Source organism: Dendrobates tinctorius, unplaced genomic scaffold (assembly GCF_039654945.1).
Source record: "Dendrobates tinctorius isolate UK_male_01 unplaced genomic scaffold, ASM3965494v1 ptg000189l, whole genome shotgun sequence".
In the NCBI taxonomy this organism is placed as follows: Eukaryota; Metazoa; Chordata; class Amphibia; order Anura; family Dendrobatidae; genus Dendrobates; species Dendrobates tinctorius.
Window position 1 is genome coordinate 11,943,580 of NW_027361856.1, and position 8,558 is coordinate 11,952,137.

Below are 8,558 nucleotides of genomic sequence, written 5' to 3' on the forward strand. Positions count from 1 at the left end.
TTGCCTGGGCTAGACTCTTTTCCACGCATTCTTGAACTCTTCTGTACTGTTGTTGTCTTTCTGTATCCCAGTCAGCATCTGGTGATGTTACTTCGGGCGTAAGGACTCCCATGTCCAAATCAATAGGCAGTTTACCAGGTCTTGCTCTCATTAAGTAGGCTGGGGTACAGTTGGTGGAATTTACTGGAATATGGTTGTAGAGGTCCACCAGATCTGGCAACTTCTCTGGCCACAGATTCCTCTCCTCCTGGCCAAAGTCTTCAGGAGGTCAATCACTACCTGGTTCATCTTCTCACATATGCCATTGGTCTGTGGGTGATATGGTGTTGTCTAGATCTTCTTACAACCATACAAGTTACAGAATTCTTGGAACACTTCTGCCTCGAAAGCTGGACCTTGATCTGTAAGCACTCTTTCTGGATATCCATGTGGTCTACAGAAATGCTGTTGGAGTGCTCTGGCTGCTGTCCTGGCTGTCTGATCTTTGACATGCACAACTACCAGGAATCTTGAGTAGTGGTCCACAATGGTAAGAGCATAGATGTAGCCTGACCGGCTTGAAACCAGCTTCACATGGTCCAGGGCTACTAACTCAAGGGGCTGTTTGGTGATGATTGGCTGTAGAGGAGCTCTCTGGCTGCTTTGATCCTTTCTGCGCAGGTTACATTGTCCACACTCCCGGCACCACCTCTCAATGGTTTTCCTCATACCAGCCCAGTAGAACCTCTCCCGGAGCAATGCTTCCAACTTCTTCCATCCGAAGTGTCCAGCTCCATTGTGGTATGCTTCCAGGACCATTGATGCCTCTCTCTTTGGGACTATCACCTGCCAAACCAGCTCATGAGTACGGGCATTGATACTCCTCCGACACAGCTTCCATTCATAAATGAACAGCCGGCCTCTCTCCTTCCACAACTGCTGGGTTTCTTCAGGAGCATCCGACTCTGGGCATGAGTCAGCTTGGGGCAGTAGCTCCTTCACCAGGCGGACTGCAGGGTCACTATCTTGCATTTCTGCCCAGTCATGATGGGGCAATGGATTCAGGGTGACCTCCTTCAAGCCAGACCGTCTGTTTCTCACTCATTGAGCACGATGGGCCGCAAGTGGCCGGTGGAAGGGAGGTAACTCTATTTCTTCCAGAACCTCAGGGTCTTCTCCTGCATCTGGTAGGTTAGGCATTCTGGACAGCGCATCAGCATTGGCATTCTTGTGCCCTGCCCGGTACTTGATGGTAAACTCATAGTTAGATAGCCGAGCCATCCATCGCTGTTCCAGTGCACCTAGTTTTGCAGTGTCCAAGTGCGTCAACGGGTTGTTGTCCATGAAGATAGTGAACTTGGCGGAGGCTAGGTAATGTTTGAACCTTTCGGTGACAGCCCAGACTATGGCAAGGAACTCCAGCTTGAAAGAACTGTAGTTGTCATGGTTTCTTTCAGTGGGGCGCAGCTTCCTGCTGGCGTAGGAGATCACTCTTTCTTTACCATTCTGTACCTGCAACAGTACGGCTCCTAGTCCCACATTGCTGGCATCAGTGTACAGCACAAAGGGTTTGTCATAATCTGGGTAGGCCAGAACTTCATCTCCTGTGAGAGCCATCTTCAATCTGGTGAAGGACGTTCCCAACTCTTCAGTCCATTGAAAGGTGGAATTTTTCTGTTTGGTCTTCTTGGACTGCCCCACCAGAAGATTTTGCATAGGGGTGGCTATTTCAGTAAAGCCTTTGATGAATCTTCGGTAGTAGCCTACCAGTCCAAGGAATTGGCGTACTTCATGAAGGTTGCTGGGCTTCGGCCAGTCCCGGATGACTGTGATCTTATCAGGATCTGGTGCCACACCTTCTGCACTGACCACATGACCGAGGTACTGCACCTTGGGCTTCAGGAGGTGGCACTTGGAGAGCTTCACCTTCAGGCCAAAATTGGACAAAGCTTAAAACACTTCAGCTAGGTGTTCCAGATGCTCTTCAGAGGTCTTGGAGAAAACAATGACATCATCCAGATACAACAGGACCGTCTCAAAGTTCATGTGTCCCAGGCAGCACTCCATCAGCCGTTGAAATGTCCCTGGGGCTGTGCAGAGCCCGAATGTTATATAATTGAACTCACAGAGACCCATTGGAGTGGTAAATGCTGTTTTCTCCTTGTCTGCCTCTGCCACGGGAACCTGCCAATACCCACTAGTGAGATCCAAGGTGGAAAAGTAGTTAGCAGTTTTAAGTGCAGCTAATGATTCCTCAATTCTAGGTAGTGGGTAGGCGTCCTTATGTGTAATGCTGTTAATTTTCCTGTAATCAACACACATTCTCATGGTACCATCCTTTTTCTTTACAAAAACTATGGGAGCTGCCCAGGGGCTACAACTGTCTCTGATAACCCCAGCTTCCTTCATCTCCCTCAACATACTCTTAGCACATTGGTATTGTGTTGGGGTATAGGTCTGTACCTCTCCTTTATGGGTGGATGGTCTCCAGTGGGGATATGATGTTGAACCCTTTTGCCTTCCCAAGATCAAGGGGGTGTTTGCTGAATACCCGCTCATACTCTTGTGTCACTCTGTAAACCCCATTTTTCTGGTAGGAGGGTGTAGAGTCAGTTCCCACCTGCAGTTGCTGGCACCACTCCTCCATCTGCTTCACAGAGCCATTGTCCTCCACCTGATCGGATGAGACCAAGGGCTCTGCTGCCTGCAAAGAGTTGTTATTGACAGTGAGCAACTTAGCAACTGTGGCGTACCGAGGTACTGTGGCCTCCTCTTCCCCAGAATTCAAAAGGCGTACAGGCACTCTCCCCTTTCGTACATCAACCACCCCTCTGGCTGTCAGAACAGTGGGCCTGCTATAGGAGTATACTGGTTCTACCAATGCCTGGTAATCTCTCCCTCTAAGACCTATAGCTGCCCGACACCAAATCAACATTTCACATCTGGGGGGTATTGCAATGGGGAAGGGATCACTCACTCTGACACTGCCAATTTCTCCGCCAGAGAGTTCTACCTGTTGTCTTTGCATTAGGGCTCTGGTCTCCTTCTGCAGGACTCGTTGTTCACTGGAACCAGCAGTCTCAGCCACCTGTTGCAACAAGACAATAACCTCGGACAGACAGTTTTCAATTACATTTGTACCAAGAGTCATAATGGGATTGCATTCACGTCGATCAATATCAACAACTATCAGACCTTGAGATTTTAGCTCTACCCGACCCACTTTAACAGTAATCTCTTTACATCCTATCTGCGGCAAAGACTGACCATTACTGGCAACTACTGTCAATTCATCAGTTGGGCCACGGGTAAGTTCTGAATCAGCCCAATACCTCTTGTAAAGAATGTGCGGCATAGTGGTCACCTGGGAGCCAGTGTCCAGCAAAGCGTTCATGGGGATGCCGTCAATCACCACAGGAAGGATCGGTCTCCCTCCCACATACTTGGCTCTCCAGTTCTTTGGGCCTTGCGGTCCTACTCCTGGGGGTTGGCCCTCTGCCCCAGGGGTTGCTCGTTTAAAGGACAAAATCTTGCAAGATGACCGGCTTTGTAGCAGCGACGACAGATGGGACGTCCGTCCTGGTCATAGCGATCGTTGTTCCTCCCTCGAAGTGGCGGGGTTCTCCTCCTCCGGAGCCACGGGACATCCTCTGGACTGGAAGCAAGCTGGATCTTTTCCTTGGAGGACACCTGCAGGGACTGCACGGTTTTGGTAAGTGCAGTGATCCCTTTGGTCAACTCCTGGACCTGAAGACGCAGCTCCTCAGTTGGATCTTTATCCAGAGTCTGTGCATCAGCCTCTACAGGGATGGAAGGGAAAGATGTTGCTTCCTGGTGGTAAGTGATTGATGGGCGCCTAGGGGGCGCTGGCCGGCTGTCAGTGGATTCCTGCAGTACCCGAATAGCCCTGTCCTTAAAATCAGCAAAGTCCAGATCAGGGTTTTGCAGGGTTATGATACGCAACTGTCCTCTGTCGGTACTGGATAGGAGTCCCTCAATGAACTGCTCCTTTAACAGCTTATCCTCCTCTTTCACACTGTCAGGATCAACTTGCTTAACTGCTCGCAACGCCTCCTGCAGGTTGAGAGCATAGTCCCTTATACTGTCCTGTGCCTTCTGTTTACAGCCAAAGAACCTCATCTTGATTTCAGCTGCAGTGCGCGTGTCAAAGGTGCTTCTCAGCTTGGCCAGGATCTTTGCAACAGTCTCTTTATCAGTGTCCTGCCAGGCTTTCACTTCTCTCTGCGCTGCGCCCGTTAGCTGTCCAATCAGGATATTCACTTTCTGGTTCTCAGACAGAGGGTAGACTTTAAACAAACTGCACAGTCTCTCTTTAAATTCACTCAGGGTATGTGACTTACCCGAGTACTGTGGTAGCCAGGCTGCTCCCGGTATGTAGGGCATAGACAGCAGCATTATGGGGACCGCTGCGGCGGGCGCTCCTCCTTGTGGCGCTGCGAGGTTGGCGGCGGCGTCCGCCGCTGCATTGTCGTGTGGCGCGGACATTCTCTTCCCCCCTAGTTAACGTTAGCCAGGGCCGGGGGTTCTGTGAGCTCACCGGCGACTGCTTCGCAGGCCCGATGCTCCGGGCTGTAGGCCTCAGCTCCTCCTCTTCTCGCGCGGTCCTCTCTTCCCACGCGGCACTTCACTTCTTCGCGCTCTGTGGCAGGCTCCGCCCACGAAGGCCTGCCCCTTCTCCTTCCCGCGCACGCCAAGCAGCGCGGCAATGGCGGCAATTGGCGCCAATTTCACACACAGTCTTTTACACAAACTCAGTCTATGGCACACAGGACCCGGGGGGTACCGGGCTCCGTAATCCTGTTCGTGATGCCAAGTTGGGTCACCCTCCCAGGGCTGTGGGGTACTCAGCACCGGGCCGGTATCAGCGGAATGTGTCACAGCAGCGGGGACCCGGTCCGTGGCCCTGGGCGCCTAAGTAATGGGGGAATGTAATGGTTTGGATGAATAGTTTGTGACGCCACCTGTGGTATTCGGCAAGGGAGGTGTTAAGCCGATGCTGCATGCAGATCCACTGGGACTGATGGTATGGTGCAGCAAAGATGTAAAAGCTCCCCACAGGCGAAGCTATAGATCCAGGGCAGTGTAGATGTGGTTGGCACGGGGATGTAGCGGTGCCGGAAAGGTAGGAAGCAGACAAAACACAGCGGGGTGCAATTTCTGTATCTTTACTTGATAACTGCAGTCCAGGGTCCTGGTTACAGATGGTATTGGAGCAGGCTAGCCTGGAAGCAATTCAGGGATTCTCTCTCAGCAGATGGGTTGTGCAGTCTCCTTACTAGCGCTTATTTGCGGGATCTCCAGTATCAAGTTACTCTGAAGTTCCTCCTGTCAGATGTTCTCAAGAACCTCACTTGCACGGCAGACAGCTGTAGCCTATCTCGGGGACTCCTCTCTCCTGAGTCCTGGCTCACTATCCAAGCTGCTGTTGTGCCCTCAAGTCTTAGATGGGAGTAGGGCATTTACAGCCTCCTACTCCTCTGGTGTCTGTTGCAGGACCGTTAGTATCCTTACAACCGTGGAGACCAGGCTCCAGTTCATGCGCTCTCTCCAGAGATGAGCTCTTCCTCTCAGCTCTATCTCAGCGCTCCTTCCACACGTCTGCACACTTCAGCTGTAGCCTGCTTACTACCAAGTCCCGGCTCACTCACGTTGCTGTTGTGCCCCCATGTCTTGTGTGTGAATAAAGTGGTGACAACTTCTATTCCTCCGGTGTCTGCTGCAGGACCATTAGTATCCATACAACCTCGGGAACCAGACCCTGGCCATGCACTTAGAACTTGAGGAAGGGTTACACTCCGACCCTAGTCCTTAGTTCTCTTCTTCTCGTTACGTTCCATACAAATCTTTCTTCCTTATGGAGAATCAGGCTTTCTATATCTCTTTCCAGTGCCAGCAGCTCCAGGTCACAGGAGACTGCTGCATTGTGGTGCCCCTGAGGCTTCAGTCACCACAGAGGTGCTGCACCTTCTCCTAAGGTGTAGTGCCCCACCATCCAGGTAGGCTGGGAACTCCTTTCCGCGTTCCAACACCTGCACCCCCACACACAGGATAGTGCTTTATGCTGGAAAGGTCATAGGGTGCCTTTTGTGGTCCCTGGCTTCGTAACACGAGAGGTGCTGGAGAGGCGGGTGGAGTTAGATATAAAAAAGAGGGAAGGTGTAGGATTTCAGGTCAGTCTGACAGAAGGTCAGTCTGGGGTGAGTCCCAGAGAGAGAGCAGGCTGACAGCAGGTCAGCCTGAGAGGAGCTCAAGGCGGAGGAAGGCAGTCAGTCAGGAGAGGCTGAGGACTGGTCTTAGTGGAATGAGCTCCTCAGGGAAGGAAGAGAAGGAGAAAGAGACGTAGACTGAAGACTACAGATTCCATAAGAGATATAGAACAGATCGGAACGAAGGAGAATAGAAGGACGGTGGGAAGCAGGTTGAGAAAGAGAGAGAACCCTTCCAGTCCAGAGAGCGCAAAGGCTGGGGCCCGGTCCCCGAGGTTGATTGGAACTTTATGTCCAGCAACAGACACCGGAGGAGTAGTGAGCCACTAACGCCTTGCTTCCATCATAGACTTGGGACACAACAGCAACTGAATAGAGAGCCGGGACGTAGTGAGGAGTCCCCGAGCAAGCTACAGCTGTCTGTCATACAAGTAAAGACTAGGAACACCTAGAGAGAGGCATTCCAGGGTAACTAAGTACTGGAGTGCTTCGCACCTAAAGGCGCATTGGAGGAGTCGTTCAGTAAGGTACATGTTGGCGGAGTGTGGAAGGGAGAATCCTATCCTGCCTGGAGGTTGGCTGGAGCCCTGACCTGGAGAACACAGTACGGAGGCAGGCAGTTGTGTGAACTGCAAACAGTGAGTAAAGCTTTGGAACCGCACACTCTGGTGTCCTCCAGTTATTCCAGCACCACTACACCTGGGTACCAGCCTCCATACCATTCTGCGCCTCTCCTCATCCATTGCACCTACACTGCCCTGGGACTACAGCTCCACCTGTGGGGAGCTATACCATCTCTGCTGCACCACACCATCAGTCCCAGTGGATCTGTATGCAGCGTTGGCTTACCATCTCACTTGCCAAACACCACGGGTGGCGTCACGAACTATTCATATAAACTTTAACACCATCAACATCACCGCCATTGATATTGGGCGCCCAGGGCCACGGACCGGGTCACCGCTGCTGTGACACTTTCCCGCCTCGACACCGGCCCGGTACCGAGTACCCCCGCTGCCCTGGGTGTGCGAGGGTGACCCAATTTTGGCATCACGAACAGGATGACGAGACCCGATGCCATTGGGTTCTGTGTGCCTTGGATTTACAACTTTTGAAAATGTGCAGAAGACCAAATTTAATAGACTGTAAAATGGACATTAGAAATGGCCGCTGGCGCGGAGAAGAAGGGTGTGAAGAGATGGGAGGTTCTAAGAAAAGACCGCGAAGAGTCTTGGGCCGTCCCTGCCTGAATTACTATGTGAACGATGCATGGTCCACCCCCCGAGGGGTTCGTATACTGGTGGTATGGAGGCGCGGGACGAAGATGCCACCCCCAGAAGGAGGGGCAGAGAAAGTCAGTGGCGAGCAGAAGGGCGGAGCAAGAAGAAGAACGCCAGAATGCCATTTTGGAGAGTGAGGGAAGGAGGCCTGCGGAGCGCGGGGAAACAGATCTCCCTGGCGCCATGGCTGAAGACTCCGACCCCATCTCTGCGATGAACCGCCAGCAGCTGGAGGATGGAATCGCCCAGCTGACGTGCCGCCTGCGACTGAGGCAGGAGGCCTTATGGAGACTGAGCAGTCCGCAGCCCCGGAGGGGCCTACACCACCGGCGCCCCTGAACTTGGTACCCTTGCCACCGGTACCTGTCACCGCTGCACCGGAGCAGAGACCACACCGCCAGGAGGCCCCAGGTACGTCTGATGTCCCGACAACTGGGAAGGCCCTGGGGTGCACCACGATCGCAGCGGCTGGCCAGGTCGTGCTAGATCTGGTCTGGGACCGGGATACCAGCCCCTGGAGGGGAACAGCACTAGTAACCTAAACAAAATTTCTCGTTACCCAGGAGGGTTTGTTTGCACCAGTTGTGCCTTGTTTGCTATCATGTTTTTCCGGTAGCACTTTTGTTGCCTGCTTTTGATTGGCGGTGTTTTTCTACAAATGGAACTGTGGAGATCATGAACGCTGTGTGATCCAAAACTTTCTTGCAAATAGTTTGCACCCCTTTGGGTGCTCTCTCTTGGTTTTACATATAAAGACTCTTTGCGAAGATAATGTTTTTGCATGGACACTTTTCGAAGAATGATGTCTACCTCAAGGGACACTGCAAGAAATCCCAGCTGGGAGCAGTGTTCAGCACCTTACAAGAATTTTGAATGTTTTATGAGACCGTATTTGATAATGTTATGTCTTATGAAAAGTAAATGTCTTTTATAGAATATTTGATACAGAGAATTAGAAAAGTTTTGAGATAGAATGTGAGAATTGAATAAAGAATACAGAATTGAAAGTGACAGGTGACAGGCCAAGTGTAGATGGTCAGTGTCTTGCGTCCAGTAGAGAGAGAAAAAGAAA